The sequence below is a fragment of the Hibiscus syriacus genome, unplaced genomic scaffold, assembly GCF_006381635.1.
Source record: "Hibiscus syriacus cultivar Baekdansim isolate YM2019G1 unplaced genomic scaffold, ASM638163v2 tig00111213_pilon, whole genome shotgun sequence".
NCBI classification, from domain to species: Eukaryota; Viridiplantae; Streptophyta; class Magnoliopsida; order Malvales; family Malvaceae; genus Hibiscus; species Hibiscus syriacus.
The window spans coordinates 3,036,205-3,059,319 of record NW_024063022.1 but is presented as its reverse complement, the minus strand read 5'-3'; positions in this window follow the sequence as shown (position 1 = coordinate 3,059,319).

Sequence of the window (23,115 nt, the reverse complement as noted above, 5' to 3'; positions counted from 1 at the left end):
AAACTTGAATGAATTGCATTACTTCAACCAAAAAACAAAGACAAATACTAACTTCACAGTGTTGCTAATTTAAGTTTCAAGAATAAACTACTACTCTTTATGTTGTCCTTGAACCTGCACTAAACCTATATGTTGTCCTTTTATGTTTATATAATTGCTTACTTCTGGAATGTTATCTGATGTTTTGTGAACTATGATGGAATAATGACTTGGGTGAATACCGTGCTAGTTTGAAACATATTTGGCTTTGTTTTCACTGTTTAATATCATGTCTGTTTATAGTGTATAATTTGTAGTTTTTGGTATATCTAACTTTGTATGTTTATTGTTTTTGTAGAAATTTTTTCGGCTGCATTGACCTTAAGGAATAAATTAAGCATAGCCACTAAAATTGCGTCGACGCTTACACCTCTACAAAGAAAATTGTTTGAGGATACTTGCTTCGGGCCATGGCTGAAAGTACAACATTCGGGTGGAGATACTATGTTGACACATTTATTTCTTCAGACCATGACTAACGATCTACCCGAGATGATACAACGTGGTGATGAAGAGATATGGTTTCATTTTCCTCCGGCGTATACTTGTTTTGGGTGGGAGGAGTTTTGCTTAATAACTAGTCTACGCTTCGGACACGATGATGTAACCCGGTACACTAGTGGTTTCGGGCCATGGCTGAAAGTACAACATTCGGGTGGAGATACTATGTTGACACATTTATTTCTTCAGACCATGACTAACGATCTACCCGAGATGATACAACGTGGTGATGAAGATATGGTTTCATTTTCCTCCGGCGTATACTTGTTTTGGGTGGGAGGAGTTTTGCTTAATAACTAGTCTACGCTTCGGACACGATGATGTAACCCGGTACACTAGTGGTATCTCCCACCCATCATGGTTATCTCAGGTTTTTCCTGAGCTGGCAAAGTCGAAGCCGAGTTTACACGTCGACGACTTGAAGAGATTATTTATTAAAGATGGTTTTACTCAGATGGATGGCCTTGATGTTGTCCGAGTATGCCATTTATTACTTTTGCATGCTGGCTTTTTAGGCAAAGAGGGCAGACAACCTATCTCTGAGGACCTAATATTATAGGTAGAGGACCTAAATGCATGGAACTTATTTCCGTGGGGTTCATATCTATGGAAATCTACCTGGAAGAAGTTGTCGTCTGTCTTTGAGGACCGAAAAAGTTTGCAGGGCGATGGTTCTAAATACATTTTGAAAGGCTTTACTTGGGCTTTAAGGTAAGAATTTCTATATAATGTTTCCAAAATTATAATTAATTATTTAACAATTACTAATGTTTGTGTATATGTGTTTGTAGATTTGGATATTTGAGGCTTTCCCCAGCATGTGGACATATTCGATAAAAAGATCAAATGATATTCCTAGGGCTATTACCTGGAAGAGAATCCACATGTTGGATTGGGAAGAGTTACTCCCATATACGACGATGAATGATGTAAGTTAACACACAAATAATACCATATAAACAAGTTATTACTAGTACACGTTTAACTTTGTTTGAGCTTTTATATTGTTAGGAGGCCAACTATCCATTACATAGGCTGACACCCACAGAGGCTGAGCTTGCCACTGATTGGTGGCAAGCTAGTAAGTGGTTTTTTGATGGGACGGAAGATGAGCACCCCCTACTTCGAGAGCCATCACCTGATCGGGCCGATTCTACAGCTCGACACCCGGAGCCATCACCTGATCAAGCCTCTTCTCCACCTCCACCATCACCTATTCCATCACATCATCGAGCCTCTTCTCCACCATCACCTCCTGATAGGCGACCGGCAAAGAGGCCACGACATTTATCTCCCTGTTCTCCACCTCCACGGGATGAGTTTGGGGAGTTACGTGATGAGGTCGGTGCTTTGCGTCATGAGGTCGGTACTTTACGTGAAGACAATGGTGCATGGCGTGATGAGGTTTGGTCTTTACGTGGTGAGGTGGATTTTTTACGCGATGAAAATGGTGCGCTATGTGGTGAGGTATCTACTTTACGTGATGAGGTTGCCGCTCTACGCGAGATTGTTTCATCATTGTAGAATGAGGTTCATACTCTACGCAATGAGGTAAATTTGTTTAATATTATACTAAAAATGCAAATAACCTTTTTTCAGCATTATTTATTTATTTATTTACTGATTTATGTATTAATTTATTTTCAGCGGCCCGATAAGGTAGATGTTTTATGTCAGGTTTTTCTTGCACGACGGGGTTCACGCATCAGACGTCGTGCACATGCTATTACGTCTCCGTTCACCCTACTAGTACCAAGACTTTGTAAGAAGAAGCCCGATGTACCTATCATCATTCAAGAGGTGCCTCCTATCGTTCAATAGGCCCCTCTCATCATCGAAGAGGCCCCTCCCACCGTTCAAGAGGCCCATGTCATCGTTCAAGAGGTCCCGCCCACCGTTCAAGAGCCCGATTCACATGACGTCATATGTTGACATATTGATAAACCCCCTCCCGTGCCTGATATGATGGATACGAGTTGGCTTTCGTATGTGTTACCGACCAGTACCATTCCTCAACAGGAGAGGAGAACACTACTGGACACAATTACGGATAATACCCTTTGGGCTAAGACCGCAGTAGATTTTTATCTACATGAGCGGAGCAAGGGGTGTTATTCTAACCTATGCAAACTCGATGATGTTATGTATTTGTTTCTTGATCGGTCTTAGTGGGGTATTTTATTAGGGGTTGAAGATAATGGCTATCTCGAAGGGGTGGTAAGTCTTATATTCTTCTTATATTGCATTTTGATTAATTTTTTTTAAAATTATTAATAAATTCACTAATATATGTATTTTTTTATAAAACAGCATATTGATGCATGGGTGTCACGTCTTCTAATAATAAGGAAATTGAGGAAAATAAGAAATACTAGATGGATTATTATGCCAACGTCTTTTCACGTAGCTCACTTGAAGGATCCGAGAGATGTTTCATATACGTTGGGTAATGGAAAAGCTAAACTTTATCCTGCGTGGTGGGAGGTCGATAAGGTTAGTATTTAATTTTTGAATATTTTAAAGGTTTTAATAAATTTTATTTGATGTGCGCAGTTATTTATGATTGCAGGTGTTTATCCCTGTTTTGGAACATCGTCATTTGCTTCTCGTCGAGCTTCAGCTCCCATTCCTGAAGACAATGGTATATGAAAGCATGTTGAATTACATACCATTGTTTGATTTGAGAGATATTATTTGTAAGGGATGGAGCGCTCATTTGGCAAAATACTTGGACGCGATTGATTATTGGACTAATTCTGGAAACAATAAGCCAAAAAGTTCAAAGTTACAATGATCAGAGACGATACCGTGCCACAATAAATGGAGGGAGCCAGAGGGGATTGTGGTCCTCTTGTATGCATGTGCTTGGAGCGTTTGACGACAGGAAGTAAACACCTTATACCTCCCACAGATAGAGATAGAGGTGCAGTAGGCTTATGGTTTCGGCATTTTTATGGCTCAAGCGATATATGCGAGACGTTGCCTACCTGCATCCGCGTGCTGAAAGTTTGCATAAACAATTGGTAAGTTTGAGCAAGTGTTGTTAACATATATACTCTTTGTTGGTTTGAAAATGTTTGGTTAAGTACATAGAATTCAATAATTTGTTGTTTGTTGGTTTTAAATGTGCAGAAAGTGTTGTTTGAGCAAATGTTTGGTTTCTGCAGGTTATTCCTGATGTGAGCTGCGTGAAATTGATGTATTTGTGCATAAACAACAGTCTGGGGTACACTTTTTTTTCTTGTTTAATTGAAATTTACACTGAAAGTTTATTTGTTTAATTGATGAGGAAATAAGAATTATTTTTTGCTTGTTTAATTGATTTGTAAAAGTTGATTTGTTTAATTTGATGTGTAAATAAGAATTATTTTTTTTCTTGTTTAATTGATTTGTAAAAGTTGATTTGTTGTTTTAAATTCAATCTGCATTATGTTGAAGGCAAAAAAGACCTGTTGAAGGTACAAATTCGCAACGCGAAAGGTAAAATCACGTAGCGATTTTATCGTTGCAATAGTCAAATTCGCGTTGCGATTTTTGGTTTGCGATTTCACGTTGCGAATTTGACTTTCGCATTGCGAATTCAAGGAAAACACCTTCAAAAAGATAACAGATAACAATCTGAAAAGTGATAACAACTGAACAGATCATAGCAATGTTCAAACTCAAGTTACTAATTAATGTCTAACTGAAAATGTATGTATTCACACATAAAATACACATAATACAACGTTTGCATTTAAAAATCACCAAAGTTAATAACTCCCAAAAGGTGAAGCCGGTTGTGATTGGGATTTTGATTTTGATTGCGATTTTGATTTCCTTTTGCTTGGCACCATATGAGCTTTGGATTTTGATGAGGATCCATATTTTTGGTAGAGGAAAAGATTATTGTGATGGCACTTTTGATCCACAGGTCAACCTTGTATGACCACTTTCCTTGCACTGACTACATGTCGATATCCTCTTCTCTTCACCCTTAGACGGTATACGATCGTGATTTTTTTGTCGGCCAGGTAGCCTGTTGTCCATGACTGGTGGCAAAACTATTTGTAAGTCATATGGTATATCCCACTCAGAAGGATGTGGAATAGGGTAGACAATCTCGGCATAAGTCTGTCGATATACTTCTGTAGTGTAGCAATCCATAGCGTATGCACTTGAATCATCTTGGTTTAGATGAAGAGCAACTTTTATAACATGACCACACATATAATCAGATGTTTGTCATTTCTTACAACTACACGTCTTTGCATTTAGATCGACAAGCCCATTTAAGTTATTATCCAATACTTCAAATAAAGTGTTTGAGCATGGTTCAACTCTCCATAACGTTGACTTCACAACACGTTTCGTTATCTTTTTTTCAATCCATGGTGTAACACAACGTTCCAATGTTCCTGTAAATTTAAATAAATAATATTTAGTAAAATATATTAAATATGATAAGCTACGAATTTAAAGAAATAATACCTGCATGGTTTCTTTTCTTGTAGTACCACTGTTGAATAGAGGCTCGAAAAAACTCCATTAACATAGTAATGGGCAATTTCCGGGAATAACGACTTAGAGCGTTGATTGATTCTGCACTATTAGACGTCATGAAACCATATCTTGCTCCAAGTTGATGTACTCTTGACCATCTTTCAAACCCGACATCTTCTAGTGTTTGAGCACATTGAGGCAAAACACGTCTTAAACAATTTATATGCTTATTAAAATCCACTTCCTGATAAGCTTTTACAGCATTCCAGTATGTCCATTTGTGATTTTTTATACCAGCGGACCTTGATTTTAGATTTCTGTACAAATAAACACCACAAAATCCATGAAAAGCATATGGTAAACACCTTCTAATAGCGTTGTCAATTGAGTTTGCCCTATCGAATATGATTGTTAGATTGTTAATAGGACCTATGCAATCCCTAAGATGCCCCATAAACCATGTCCATGAATCAGAGGTTTCAGATTTACCAACCCCGTAAGCTATTGGCAGTATCCCATTGTCAGCATCCATAGCTACTATTAATAAGTTTACTCCAAGGTATCGATCTTTCAAATGTGCTCCGTCAACTATAATAACTGGGCGCATGCAAGTAATAAACGAACGAATCTACAAAATCATATACACAAGAAAATATAATCATTTAAATGTGAAATGCATGCAACTAACAAAAATAAGTCAACAAAATTATAATGATTTACTAACCGTAGCACCAATGGCGATAAACAACAACTCAAAGCGCTCATCTTTATCTATTTTGATATGAGTTAACGACGGAGGATTTTTCAGCTTTAAATTATGACAATAAGCCTACAGTTGGGCAAACGATGCTTCTGGTGACCCCCTCAACAATTCCAAGGCATAACATTTGGCTATCCAAGCTTGAGAATATGAGATACTAATCTTGAACCGAGCATTCATGTCAGTCATAATTTCATGTCCCCGATATACCCTTCCATTAAAAAACATTAACTCAGCCAGAAAATCACCCAACACCTTTTTGTTTGCCTGTCTATGGTGAGGAAAAACTTGGGTTCTTGAACATGTATGTTTATCAATAAAAGTCCTAACTTGAAACATTTCACAATCTTTTATCCTCTTTGCAATCATACGCCACGTACAGTTTTTGTCAATCATACACTTTGTTTCGAAACGATTTGTTAACTTTTAGTTGATAGCCATCTTCCACACATTTCGTATACAAATCTATCTTCAAGTCTTCCTTTGTATCAAAACAATCATCTTTCTTGATACGAATAACTTTTGTGTAACAATCAACTGTTATCTTTACCAACTCTTCTTCCGGTATCTGAAGTAATTCTGGCATATTCCAGTTATACTCTCGTGGCATTTTCTTCTTTTTCTTTTCTTCGGGGACTTTTTCTTCTTCTTTTTCTTCTTCAGGGTTATATGAATTACAGAATGGATGTTCAACATGTTCATTCACAGTCGTAACTTCCTCCTCATTATCATCAACAACATCTTCCTCGGCAGCGGCTGTTTCATCATCAAAATTAGGGTATTGACCAATATCAAAGTCATTACATGCAGGGTATGTTTGTTCTTCTGAAACATCATCAAAATCCGAGTATTGACCAAGATCAAAGTCCGGGTATTGACCAAGATCAAATTTCAAATACTGACTAGTACTCACAATTTTTTCTGTTGGCTCATAATCGTCTAACTGGTCAATACGAAAATCAGAATTTGGTGCTGAAAGTTGATTGGGATTTGGATTAGGAAAAGGTTGTGGGTTTTGAGATTGTGTTTGATATTGTTTTTGGTATTGGAAATATGGTGAAACAAAATTTTCTTGGTGATGAAATTGTAACTGGGGTTGAAGAACTTAGTTAATTACTACCCGCTACTGGCCCAACTTCACTACTTTTAGGTTCAACAACATACAATGTAACATCATATTCTTGCGAAACACTAATGTAAGCAATGAATCATTCAACATCTTCATTATCGGTTAACAAATAAACTTTACCTTTTCTCTGATAAGATAGACTAAATCCACTTAGAGGCTCTAAATTCAATTTCTTTGCAACACGTAACATTAGAGTTTCATAAGTTAACTTTTTTAATGACAATTTTAGTTGAAGATTCATGGGTAAAGGCACATATTGTAAAACACCATGAACATTCTCTTATGACCCTCCAAAACACAAATTTATCCAAACATGATCAACATTAGATGATTTCATTCTACAAATTGTAAATTAATTTACTAAACAAACGAGCTATAAACTACATATCATCACTAACTCAGAGAAAAAACATACCTATATTAAGTTGATAGTTGATAATTTGGGAGAGAAATCATTGAAAAATTATATAGAAATAAAATTATGTAAAAAAAATTAGAGATGGGGAAGGATGTCGTTGGATATAGGAACGGATGTTGTCGAAGAGAGTGATAGATGGAGATGGAATGAGTTACGATTTAGGAATTTAGGTTATGAGTTGTTGCTGCTGCGTAGTTATATATCCAAAACATTTGTGTTGCGAAACTAAAACCTGTTGCGAAATTAAATTCGTGTTGCGAATTTGAAATTCAGTTGCGAATTTGAAATTCAATGTTGCGAATTTGACTATCGCGTTGCGAATTTTGACTTCTGTATTGCGAATTTGACTTATGTATTGCGATTTACAGATTCGCGTTGCAAATTTGACTTTTGTGCTGCGAATTTGACTTCAGTGTTGCGAATTTGACTTTTGTGTTGCGATTTACAAATTCGCGTTGCGATTTACAAATTCGCGTTGCGATTTACAGATTCGCGTTGCGAATTTGGAAACTGGGTTGCGAAATTGGAGTCCGCGTTGCTAATTTGTTGGTCATTTTCGCAAATCCAAAAAAATTTGGTTAAAATCGTATATTATAAGGCATTTTCGGTCACTGAGGTTATTTTCTCTTTTTCATAGGGTCTCTAATTTTATAATCATATTTTTTTATTTTTATAGTTAAGATATTTACTTTTTTTAATTTAATTTTTTCTCTTTGTATTTGAGAGCCTTAATTTTTTAATCTCACCATTTTCCTTTATAATTGAGGTCTCTAATTTTTTCAATCTCATTTTTTATCTTTATAATTAAGGCCCCTAATTTTTTCAATCTCACTTTTTAGCTTTACAATTGAAGTCCCTAATTTTTTTAGTATCACCTTTTAAATTTATAATTGAGGCTCCTAATTTTTTCAGTCCCATTTTTATATTTATAAATAAGGCCCCTAACATTTTCAATCTTACTTTGTAGCTTTATAATTGAAGTATCTAATTTTTTAATCTCACTTTTTACCTTTATAACTGAGACTCCTAATTTTTTCAATCCCTATTTTTACCTTTATAATTGAAGCTCTAATTTTTTTTAATCTCACTTTTTACTTTTATTATTAAGGCCCTTATTTTTTTTTCAATCTCTCCTTTCACCATTACAATTGAAGCCCTAAATTTTTTAATATCATTTTTTTACATTTATAATTGAGGCTCCTAATTTTTTCAACCTTTAATTTTTTCAATCTCACTTTTTACTTTTATAATTGAGGTCCCTAATTTTTTTCAATCTCACAATCTACCTTTTAATTGAAGCCCTAAATTTTATTCTCAATTTTTACTTTTATAATTGAGGTCTCTAATTTTTCAATATAACATTTTACTTTTTTTTAGTTTAGGCCCCTAATTTAATCTTTTTTCTAAGATGTATTAATGTAACATTAAATATTTAATTGTTTAAAGTAATAGAATATATATTTTTATTAAAAAGGTACAAAAATATTAAAAATATTTCAAAGTAAAAAAATATACTTTCGTTCTATAAGAGTATTTTTTTTAGTTTTGCCTAGGGCCTCGAAAATGTTTGAAATAGCTCAGGTGGAGGCAACGCGATATAGTGATAGCATGACGAATGATACTAGGAACGTTTTAGGAGATTCAATGCTTACAAGGAAATACCAAAATGTTATTACTTGTTTGTGAGGTGAGGCCTGTTCATGCCAGTGAGGCTTTATGCAGGGCCATTGTAACGGTTACACATGCTTTCTCATGTTATTCTTACGGGTGTCGTCATCCAAGGCGTGACTCTTTGTGATCTTCATGGACGTTATCTCACGTGCCCTGTTGAGGCTTTTCACCCTTGCCACAACCAGGTGTGAGATATTGGCATCCATGTTCCTTAATCAATGTACCTTGCCATGACTCAAACATTAGTTTTAAAAAGCGCGCTCAGGCGCGCCTAAGGCGTGAGGCGCAGGTGGGCGCAAAGCAAAACGCCTTTGGAGAGATAGGCGCAACGCTATACGGGAAGCCCTCCCAGACGCGTGCATTAGGGGCTTTTTTGCATAGCTGCGAGGCGCACGCTTCAGCCGCCTTAAGGATAAGAGTCAAGTTTGCCTGCTCAGCTGCTCTCTTGCCTCTTCCACTGCTTGCCTCTTCCACCAAAAACATAATATTTACATAGCTTTTGATCAAAATAATGGCTCTCCATATCACCTTTTTCTCTCTTTTTTGGTGTAAATAAAGGAATGATCACCATGTTTTGTTTTTTCAGTTCTTTTTAACTCCTCAAGTTCTGATGCTTTCTCTTTTCTTCGTGTTTTATATCATACACTGCATTTATTTTAAGTCCTAGACATCTGAACTCAGGCAACCCAGTTAGCAGTCTTTATTTTCTTTCATTAATGGTTGTTTCATTTTTCAAAAAGAAAATACACTGCATTTGTCTTAATTTCTAAAAATCTAAACTGTTAGAGTGGTACCTGCTGGCACTCTTTATTTTCTTTCATAATGTCATTTCAATTTTCAAAAGAAAATACACTGCATTTGTTTTAAATTCTAGACATGACTATGTTAGGAGTGGTGCCCTGTTGACACTTGTCTTTTATTAACAAAAACCAAACATACTGAGGGATGAGATCTCTTACTGCTAGTACTCTTTGTTTCTAGTATTTCCTTTTTACTTCTACATAAATATGTCATAAGTTCATAACCACTTTAGCTTTAAATGGATATGCATATCTTAGACAATTCTAAGCACTGGATCTAGAAAAATATATTGCATTTATTTAAGTCCTAAACATAACCATGGTTAGGACTTAGGAGTAGTGCCGAGTTGACACTTTTTATTTACTTTTATTAATGATAACGTTAAGTTGTAAAAAATAGTGAAACATTAATTAAATAATATTTATTTAATAAATTTTATTGAATATAAAAGTTAATTTTTTATAATAGTTTAGAGTGGAGAGAAGATTAAGGTGGTGTTTGTTTTTGCAGAGGTAAAATGTCTGCAGTCTGCGGACCACATCTGCAGGCATCTGCAACAGAAAAGGTGGAGCAAAAGTCTGCAGTCTGCAAGAAGAAGACTGTTTGTCTTTTAACGTCTGCAGACTGCTAAAATAAACTAAAATATAAATAAACTGATTTTTTAAACTTAAAAGAGTTTTGCAATACTTAAATTTAAATAATTTTAATTTTATAATAATGAAATTTAAATAAGCCATACAACTACAATAATAAATATTTTAAAATAAATCAATCCATATTTTTAAATAAATAAATCGATATTTTAAAATAAATCAATCCATATTTTTAAATAAATCAATCCATATTTTTAAATAAATCAATCCATATTTTAAAATAAATCAATCCATATTTTAAAATAAATCAATACATATTTTAAAATAAATCAATCCATATTTTAAAATAAATATATCCATATTTTAAAATAAATTTTTCCATATTTTAAAATAAATAAATCCATATTTTTAAATAAATCAATCCATATTTTAAAATAAATCAATCCATATTTTTAAATAAATCAATCCACATTTTAAAATAAATCAATCCATATTTTTAAATAAATCAATCTATATTTTAAAAGAAATCAATCCATATTTTAAAATAAATCAATCCATATTTTAAAATAAATTTTTCCATATTTTAAAATAAATCAATCCATATTTTAAAATAAATCAATCCATATTTTAAAATAAATTTTAAAATATATTAAAATAATTTTAATTTCTTTGAAGAGGTTTGAAAACCTTTGAACACATAAAATCATGTTTGCATCAAGAAGACCTCGCGTAGACGTTAAAAGAGTTTATGTCTTCTAAAAAACAAATGGTCTACGAAACTCAATATTTACGCGTGGTATTTTCATCTTGCATCTAGGCTCCAGAAACCCATTATGCCTCGATGCGCCTAGTGCCTAGAGCTAATATTTTAACCAGTCCTTTCTAAAAGATGTTTGAAGGATATCTATGGAGGTATAATAATAACAAATACAAATTTGAATTTAACTTGTAATTATGTGAATGAATATGAATACAAATTAAGTCAATAAATAGTTCATATTTGACCTGAATTAGTGATGTAAGTTATAAATGACTGATGCACAATCGAATTATGTTTCATCCACTCTCTCATCGATTAATCTCACCGGACATTCAAATAGACGTAAATGAAGTGAAAGCATAGTGGTGAGGATCAGGGTTTCAAATAGCGGTCGAATAGTGGTATCGCAGCCGTTATATCGCAGTCGCAGCGATGTCGAAACCGCTATCGCGGAAAATAGCGGTATGAAGCGGAATCACACTAATAGTGGCGGATCGTGGCTGCAATTTAGCGGATAGCAGCCAATCGTGACGAAAACTAGACCACTATTCCACTATTATTCCGTTATTTTATTTTATTTATAAAAAATAGGTTTTTTATTAAAAAAATCAGCTCATTCGAAAATACTCACGATCGCGATATTCGCTATGACCGCAATAGCATCCGTTATATCTGCAACCGTGATAAACACGACGCGAACGAAAACATGACCGCAAATGCTATTTAAAATCCTGGTGAGTACATGGAAGTACTACTCTCAACAAATTCATAGTCTTGATAAGGCAGGATCATGGACATCAAACACCTCTTCATTCTTACGAAAAAGAAACTAAAGAAAGAATAGAAAATTCTATATAGATATATTCCAACACGTGTTTAAAGTGAAAGCACAGTAAGAGTGTGGAAGTTATCCTCGTCAGACTGCGCCACATGAGATCTTGTCGCATAAGTCATCCTTTGAGAAACTAACCGAAGAGCTCGCTGCCATCGCTCGCCATTGCCCGGAGCTGGCCGACGTCGGCCGTCGGCTTCGAAGGCAATCTGACTCAGCTGAAAAAAGAAGAGCCTGGTCGCATCAACCATATGAATGTAAACACCACGACGAACAATCCTCAAACTGAAGGCCAGTTTGATCATAAAAGGGCAAATCAAGCTTCCAAGTAAAGGAGTTAAACCATGGGCAGGAGATAAGAAGTGGAGTTTGGCTAATGCTACCAAGAACAACCCCATGGAAGCTAACTGAACTGAGAAAGTTAGTAAGAAAGAAAATCTCTGGAGAATGAAAAATGGACAAAATGTAAAACAGCGCAAGTGGAAGATGGCATAAGAAGTTATGGCGGCTTTGTCTGTGACTGTGTTTGAGTCATTGAGAGCAAGTGGAACTTGGCAGAAGCTTTGATATACATTAATAATTTCTTTTGTTTGGTATCTCATAAAATTTTAAAATTATTAGATGAACCTGACTCACTACATCATCTAAGATCGAGCAGGATTATGAACAAGAATGAATCGAAGATTAAATATTAGTATAAATTATGAATGGAATAAGGGAGACAGTAAAATTAAATTATGAATAGTGTAGTTTATATATAAAAAAAGAATGTACTTATACAAATTACTTAACTTGTGTGTATGTGTTTTTTTTGGGGTAAATTGTATTTTTAGAAAAATAATCGAATCAACCTGACCATACATACATCATAATATAAAAATTTTATTGGTTAATACAAAAAAATGTGTTTGATTAATCGTGTTTTTTTTAAGAATTTAAGTTTTATTTATTTTTTCTTGATTTTGTGATAAATTTAGAGAAATATGAATAATAGAAAATTATTCGTGGATATAAGTTGAAAATTTTAAATCCAAAAATAAGAGATAAAGTCAAAGATTTAAAATTATTAATAAAAAAATTGAAAAAAATGATATTTTTCAAAATATAAAGGGTCACAGGATGCTTATCAATAGGTAGATCTAAAATAATAATGAAATTAAAAAATCACACTGACTAAATACTCAAACACAAAATTATAATATTTTATAATTTTACCCTATATTTATAATTCAACCATATATATATATATATATACTTTGTGTTTAAAAAGTTGTATCAATTCACTTAAAAAGAATTTCAAACCTTTAAAAGACATTACTGAAAAAACATGATTTTCACTTAGATCAAAATATTTTCTGATATTTGTTCATTGAAATATCATGTATGATAAAGATGCGATGTATTTGACAAAACATGTTTTCGCTCTCTAAGATAAAAATTGATATTATTGAATAAATAACTTTAAGAAGATTTTATTTTTATAAATATTTTTAAAAAGGTAAAAAGACATCAGAGGTCCCTATACTTTTTGAAAAAAATCAGTGTAGCACTCGTATTAATTTTTCTCTCAATGCGATACTCCAACTCAGAAAACAAATACAATGTGGCTATTTGATCAACTTTTTACATCGTTGACTGTTATGGTGTTGACGTGACAATTCAATGTACTGACAGAGCGGTCCACGATGCTGATGTGATATTCCATCATTATGTTTAAGTTATCAATTTACCTAATATGTCATGTCATCGACCACGTTATCAACCATTGTGGATTGTCACATAAGCATCGTGGACTGTCATGTTAGTACAATGAACTATCACGTCAGTACCGTAACGGTCAACGACGAAAAACGTTAGTCAAAGGGTCACATTGAGTTTATTTTTTGAATTAGAGAACCACATTGAGAGAAAAAATAGTATGAAGACAATATTTTTTTAAAAGTACAAGGACCTCTGATGTATTTTTGTATTTTAAAAATTAATATATATACAAACAAATTACCCCCAATATTAGCTTAAATATGTAAATTATGGTGACGAAGTTCCTTTAACTGAATTATTTTTAAACATTTATCATTATCCGTGTTTTCATTTTCATCAATAACCACTTCACAGTAGCATGCATTTAATGCAGAAGTGCAGATGGCTGCATTAATTCGGATAGAATGGCCTTCTATTTTATTTCAAACATATCTTTTTGTAGGTTCTAATGAAAAGTGGGGCCTTCTACGAAACTTCCTTGAAGTTTCTACTTGACAGAATGATGTCCCCGGCTCTTTTTTGTATTAATGTGGGAACAATAATGCATTATGCACACGACATATATATATATATATGATGTAACTTCTGTACAGTATAGGGATAATAAAATTATTGGAATGATTGGATATTATTATATAAAGATTTATTTTTCTGTCTTAAAATTTAGGTTTATAACGGGACAAGATGAGACAAGTTTGAATTTAAGATAGAAATATTCTGATATATTTTTGGATCTTATGTAAATTACGACTCTTTCGTGTATTGGAGTTTTTAGAGTTGTGTATCTTTCTATCATTTATTACCTCTCGATGAGATTATCTTCACTAAATGACTTGTTAAAATTAAATCTGTTGAATTACAACTACATTCATTTAGTTTGTTGGTTTACGAGTAATAATTATAGTCTTAAGTATGATATTTATACGTAATCGTATAAAAACTTTTCGACACATCCATTAAATGAGATTGAAGTGTCAGAACCAAATCATAATAAAAATTAGTTCTGTCATTCACAAGTACGACATGTAATATGCTACATAGCCCAAAATTTGAGGTCAAACTTTAGAAAGTAATATGCTAACCTGGAAATAATTATTTTTCTTTGATAAAATTTAACCCAAAAAAAACTTCTATTTCCCTTATTATCTCAAGAATTTAATTGTAATAAATTCTTCCCAAAAAGTCATCAAATTTATGATGTTTAACGGATAATTTTTTTTATTTATGTCCGTCATAGTTTCAATCTTCTTAAATTTTGATATTTTATAATTTCACCATATTATAAAATATTTTATGGGCCTCTTTTTTAAAAATAACATATGACCCACGTACCTTTTGGGACAAGCCTAATAAATGTGAAATCAAACTAGTATCTAATCATGACAAATCATCAATAATAATTACTAGATGCGTAAACGTACCTTGATTAATTGATAGGTCCAAACCCTTGAGTTTCTTTGGTTGATCTTTCAAGTAGGAGTGTTAAAAAATACCAGACCCGGATGACAAGACCCATTGACCTATCGACCTGGTCTAAAATTATCGGGTATCTATAGTACAAATACCCGAATTTTTGGATTGGGTACCCAACGTGCTATTTTTAGCAAGTTTTTGGGACGGGTCCGTGTCATAAAATAATGCTTAACCGGGTACCAATTGAGACGGTACCCGATTTCATATATATATATATATATATATATATATTTATTTTATTTTATTTTATATTAGATTTTCTATTACTATTGAGAGTACCCAACTTACGGGTAGCCGAACTTAACAGGTCGGGGCTTGGGCTGACATTTTAATATTGAATATATTGGATACCCAATATTTCGAATACTCGAAAATGCGGGTACTCAAATCGGAACACCCTTACTTCTAAGAAGATGGAGTTCTCTCGAGTATAAACTCTCTAACGAATATAAGAGGAAATACAATGTATATATTTATTGGGGGACCATAATCCCTTTAAATAGATTATTTAATAATCAATTATCATTCGTATTTATATCTCTGCCCCTCATTAAATTATAAATACAACTTTAATAATATATACGCTTTTATTCTCATGATAATTTTAATATTTTATGACTTTATAACATGATTGGTCACTTAATTTATGTCATGTTTTATAATAAAAACATACATAAAGTATGTGCCCAAATATGGATTTTAATCCAACAATATCTCACATGGGCAATATATGTTTCTTACTAAACTTATAATCTTATAAGCTAAAAAATTATTATAATGCAATACGTATTCTATAACAATCTCCTCCATCAATTATATCCATATAGGATCAAAGTGGCCTTTTTCATATCAATCATGACTAGAGCCATCAATGGTCACGTATACAAACACAATCAAATGACATGGATCAATCATTAAGCGTAACATGGAAATTACATGCAATGTGAATCACACATGTCTATTTCCAACTCGTCCTTTTTAAATATTAGTGAGATCAAATTTTATAAAAAAAAATAGTATGGATAAACCAAAACAAACTTTATTTCTAAATAACCTTAAAATAAACATCCTTAAACTAAAGTAATTGAAATTGAGTTTATAACAAACAAGCATTTTAAAGTTACAAACTCCCACTATAACTAAAAATCCTTAAATGATATTACACCCACATGAGTAGTGTGCTCATGAAAGACCTTGGGTGATAGTTCCTCAGTAAACACACAAATATGAGTTTGTACCAATATGCTTTATAAACTCATAACCACTCTGAATTTTCTTTAACAACCAAAAACATAATGTCTATGTGCTTAGACTTTAAGGTATTTTTTTTGTTTATGGAATAAAGGATTACAACTTTGTTGCCACAACATAACTCAATTGATATTTCTTATCAATCCATAATTAGTAGTTCATGTACAAAATTTTACATCCATATTCTGATAAACTGGAGTCCAAAAACTTGATGATCTCTTATGTACTAGACCTTTTATATGCGAGCATGTAATGTTTTTGTTCTTAAATTTATTGTAAGAATCAATTTGATTGCTATTCAACGATCTATACCCAAAATTACTTAAATATCTACTTAATATTCTAAAATAATATGCTATGTATGAATGTGTACAAACCTCAATATACATTAAACTATTTATTTATTTATGAAACATAAATATTTTTTTCATTTTTTGAGTTTAAAAAATCATTCTTAGGGCACTTATTAAAACTAAACTTGTTTCCTTAGGCAATAAGAGGTATCATTTAGTTTACTCCCACTAAACTTATAGTAGATACAATTGTCAACCAAATTCATCTCAAAATCAAACGAGATAAGCACTTGGTGAAATTTTCTATACAATTAACGAAATTCATACTTAAGCTTATAAATGAATTTACTTAATTTGTATATAATTTATTTTGTATCATAAGACACATTTTTCTAATTGCACCGAATAAAATATCTCATCAATGTTACAATTGATAAACATAGTTTTAAAATCCAACTTATGTAACTCAAGATTAAATATGAGCAACAAATATCATGATTATCTTAAAAATGTCTTTCAATAAAGTCAAAGATAAAGTCCCTATAAAATTAATGTATTCTTTCTAAGTATATCATTTAGATACAAGACATCTTTTATATTTGTCAACATCACCATTTTCATCCATATTGGATTTAAATATCCATTTACAACCAATCAACTTTGCTCTTTTAGTCCTTTAAAAAAGCTTCGCTCTTTCAGATAATGAGACAAGTTCTCAAACTTTATTATATTGTATAAAAGTTATAATATTCTTACATGAAATTAATCAACTTTTGACAGTCAGAACTTTTATGACATGACGAAAGTTGATTAAATCATCTTCCACCATACCACTATCATCCTTATTTCTTGTAGAAATATAATAACCTAAAACAATGTTTCTCTCATCTCGTGGATCTTCTTAATGACACTTGTTCTTTGAGATTGTTGAGTTTGTTCTTCTAGAAAAATTTCTCATCTTAAACGAGGAGTTTTCAATATTATCTTGTTAAGGTTTTAAATTAACTTGTTAATTAACAAAAATAATGAACACATAGATATCATCAAAAGTGATAATAGAAATTAGATTATAATCAAATTCCTCCTCAAAAGCAATTCCTCTAACCTTATTTCTCCCTCCAAACTCAACATACTCAACAAATATTATAGACCATTGTAACCCCCTCAGATCGATACGGGTGACCCAATCCGATCTGGGGTGTCACATTAGAGCCACCAGAGCGACCCACCATAAAAATCTCAGAAAATTAATTTTTTTTATTAAAACATGTAAAATCAAAAAATCATTTATAAATACAAAAGTAAACTTTACCAGTATTCAGAAATAAAACAAATTTCAGACTCGTATGTAAAAAAAATTACAACCTACATGCCCCCTAAACTCATTCACCGTACTCAACAAGCAACATCGGTGGAACTCCCCTACTGAAGTCGATAGCTGTGTTGATATGATTATTTTAACCTGAAATGGTGAGTAACAGAGTGATTTTTGGAAAGCTCAGTAATACAATACTACCAGTTGATGCAACATGACATGCAGATAAATGTAGAACAATAAAATTTCCTTATTGAATCAAACGTATACAAGTTTTCGGAAAAAACTAGGGTTCCACTGGTAGTTCATTGAGTAGAAGCCATGAAGATCTCAGTTCATAGGAAACATTCATAGTATCAAGTTTTCAGGAGATCGAATATGATGTCTAGTGTGTTCCAATAAAAACCAGTGAAAAGATATAAATCTTTTTAAAACCATAGCGGAACCCTCCAACCAAACTCCATTATGCAGTTCCCCAGAATTGCATCCATAAGGGCTTACCCTAACCACACAACAAAGGGAGCCAACCTAAGGGTATGCCTTGAGGCCTATGGGCCTACCTAAGGGTATCCTTAGGTCCATAAGGATTTACCAGCTGGATCAAGGCTATACCTCCATACTCCAGAATTAGTTTTAACCATAAACCATAATATCTGAATCGTGATCCAGTAATATCTCATAACTGTGATAATGAAATAGACCATATAACTGATCTCCACCTATACACCATATATAGTTCCATGATTAACCCAAATGAGTGCCTTGTAGCCTGAGAGCCTACCCAAGGGTTACCTTAGGTTTGTAAGGATTTACCAGCTTGATCAGAGCTATACCTCCATGCTCTAGTCTACCCATATACTATCCCAATAAAACAGTTTAAGTAATACCAGTGAAAACAAGAAACCATAGTTCATATACTAGTACATTCCATGATTCCATAAATCAGGAACAATTCATATTTTTCAGTGAAAGTCGTTATCAGAGAACACATACCATGTTACCATGGTTCGTAAACCAATAAAGCAATAATTTCGTTAAAACTAATTTCAAAACATGTAAAACCGTCATGTAGTACATGTGGAACACACTAGAGGATCCAAGTATTTTTCAGAGGTGCTTGGTAGTTTATCAGCAATGGAAAACATGAAACTGATGTAATTTGATTGGATTACATGAACAAGGTCCTATTGAAAGTGATTGATTACTAATGAATCTAATCATACATTTAAAGTTGATACTTTAGAATCCCGCTATGATCCAGTTGCATCAGAAAGGTGTCCAGGAACCTTTATATTGAATATATTCTAGATTCAGATTTACGGAGAGTGATTCCATTACTCAAAAAATCTGGGGTATTCAAGATTTTATTTTGAATTATCAGGATTTTTGTCCAATTGAACTAATGGGGTATTCAGAATCATTTGCATCCGAGTTACTTGTGTTTTGAGATATGACTAGAGGATTTGAGCTGATAAGGGAGAAGCAAAGATTCAGGATATTTACAATCTATGTCGATCTATCAGATTATCAAAATAACTCAAACTGAACAACTCCCAAAACTAATACATGTCGACTGGTCAATTCATTGCCCTTCCAGGGTATTCAATCTTAAATTCCAATAATTCTTGACCATAGATCATCTTCAGAATCACCGAGGAATAGATCTTAAGGAGATGAACATATATTCCAATGGTCTTTATTTCATTTCTACAACAATATCATGAATTATCGACGTACTATAATTCGTGGTTCATAACCTATAGGGACAGTACATCATGTAAGTTCATCAGTGTTTCCAGACTTATCCAAGTCGCTCACTCAGTCCTAAGTCAATGAGGTTCTTAGGTCATTTAGTAGTCAAGTATATCTCGGTCACTTTAGAGTTTTTTAGAGTAATTCAAACGTTTTTGAATTTTGGATACACAACGTACTTTCATTCAATTCAATTTGGTCATATCATAAAGTTATTTTGGTATTCGAGGTTGATTTTTTCATTTCAGAGTTAAGGGTATTAGTCATTCCAAGTCTTGGAAATACTTTAAGTCATTTTACACTTTAGGGTATTTTAGTCATTTACACTTTAGGGCATTTCTATAAATCCAATATAGATCCAAAATTTATTTCGATAATTCCAAAGGTCAAGTAAATCAAGATATGCATTCTTAGGTCATCCCCATTATCATAGCCATCCATTATGCTTAACACTTAAGCGTATCAGTCTCATTTCCTTCAAATCTATTAGTGACATAATTTCCGATAAACTAAGCTTGAATGCATTATAGTTCCTTTATTGTTCAGGGTATCTTGCTCCTTTGATCTTTATAGTTATTACTAAGCTCAAGGGTATTTCAGTAATTACTTTCAATTCGATCATATACAATGTTACTGATAATTTGTCAAGTTTATCCTTTCAGAGTTATTCTTCGCCATCCGGAGAAGTCTTGTTCTTTTTTCATTACAATGGCATTTTCATAATTTTATCATGTTTTGCTCTTTTTGGTAACTTCATATCCAGTTAATCCCGATATTTGACCTTTTAAGAGAATTTATCAAACTTCACAGATCTTGAAACTGATTCATTTATTATTGGATCACTGAACTTATAATTATTTTCGATTGATCTTCCAATTTCACTTTATCGGGCCGTCTGAGTCTTATACTGTTTTATGTCCTTATCCAAATTTTACGTCTGAGTCCAATGATAATTAAATACATATAATATGTCAATCAATTATGTTCATGCAATTACAATCCATCAATGAGTCCGAGAAGCATCCAAAAGGTAATAGAGTATTACCTTGATTTCTGTTCCATATCGATTGACCATTTAAACTCCATTTGATCACCCTCGAACTTGAAATCAACGTCCCAAAATTCCTCGGATACAAAGTAACCGAATTTACGTCAGAAACTGAACTCAATTGAAAAACCATAATGAATTCCTAAGGTAAAACATCCAAAAATAGCTTATCGGGTGTAAATTTGGCAAAACAGACTTCAGTCTTAAACTCAAGACGTTGAAAAACATAAAATATGTCCTTTTCGAAAAAGTTGACTTTTTGGTCAAAGTCAACGGTCAACAGGTTGACTCGGTCAAAGTCAATGGTCAAATCGGTCAACGGTTCGGGTCAGGTCAGCTTGGTTCAGGTCTGGTCAAAGGGGTCAGGCAGATATTTCAAGTCAGGTTGGGTCGGTCCAGACCGACTGGACCGATTCTAGAAGAAACCAGAACGGGGGAACGAGCCCCATGCGTACCGTCGATACGTGGCGGCGCGTACGACGGTGACAGAGCCAATTTTGAGCAGCCGATTTCACCATTCTCAAGCACTTGACCAAATCAATCCAACAACAACTAAAATCAGTCAAATATCTATCAGAAATAAAAGAAAAATAATCGAAATGCTTACCCACGCCGGTGATCGATGGAAACGGCGACGATGGGAGACAACTTCGGGTGGATTTTGAGCGGACGACGATGAGGAACTCAAGGGCGGCGACCGTGAGGCGAGAAGATCATCGGATTGATCGAAAATGAAGAAAACACATGCGGCGGCGGTGGGGTTTCGACGAATCTTCCTTACGATTTCTATAGCGAACGACGCCGATTCAGGATAGGCTAGGGGCCAGGTTTTGTTCGTCAGTTGACGATGAGTCTATAGGTGGCATCAACGCGACAAACGGTGGCTGGACGGTGGCGGATTGAGGCTATGAATGAGGTCGATGGGGACATTGATTTGGGGTTTAGGGATTTGATTTTGGGGACAAAATTAGGGTTAAACCGATTAGGGGATGGGTTTATTTTTTTTATATGTAACAAAAATTGGTAACATTTGGGGTTGGGTCCCTAAGTTTTCGTCAAGTTGCACCATGGCCCATATTTTACAAAATCTATTTAACCCCTACATTGAGGTGTTACAATCATCGTACAAAATGTTCCTAATTATGAGATCATAAAACTTATAACCCATAAATCACATAGAATAATTAAAGTAGTTGCTTAATGTCCTAACTTATTATAAAAGAGAACAACCCTTTGTAACATATTATTATTTCTTTTGAGTTGGGTCCTTAACAACTACATTTTAATTTTTTCCTTACTTTATATGAACTTTTCAAATAAGTACTTTCAAACTTATTATGCTTCAACTTTTTTCACTACTTCTAGGGTTTATGATTTTAACATTATTTTTCATGCCTCTAAGAGCACAGAGCCTATTAGTGGTTCCCTTAGGAGAGCTATGAGGATTTTAATGCTTGTTTGAGGGTGCTAGGTGTTTCTGATCATGCTTACTTGGGACTAGTGTTTACTTGGTCAAACTATCAGGATAATTCCTTCATTGCCAAGACGTTTGAGTGTGTCCTTGTTTCTCCTTCTTGGACTATTATTTTTTCTCATGATCTAGATTCTTTCTTGGCCCCAAGGGTCTCAGTTCACTATCCTGGTGTTGTTTCCCTTGATTCAGGTGTTGACTATACCCTTAAGCATTTTCGTTTCTTTAATTTTTAGGTTAAGGATCTTGATTTCCTTATTATGGTCTTGAGTAATTGGTGTATACCTTTTGCTGAGCGAAATCCCCTAAATACTTTATTTATGATGCCAAAACGTCTCAAGTCTAATTTGAAGAAGTTTAACCTATGCATATATGGTAAACTTCCTGCACAAGATAGGGAGAAGAGATTGGAGTTGGAGCATGTGCAGCTTCAGATTTTTTTTCCGAGACCCCTTATTCTCAGCTTTTAATGAAGGAAAAAACTATTATTAGGGAGTTTCAAGAGCTGGTGACTTAAGTTCTTGGGGTGCAAGATAGGGATAAGAACATTGCTACTTCCACTCTATTGTTAAGCTTAGGTAGAATAAACATTCTATTTGTGCTATTTAAAATGGTCAAGGGAAACTCTTAACCACTTATGACCAAATTGCTATTGAGGCAGTGGGCTATTTTGAAAACTTGTTTGGTTCTAGTAATGTTAATGTGGTGGGTTGCTCGGTTGATATCTTTCTAGATTTGTTGGGTATTTCCTTTTATGAGGAGGCT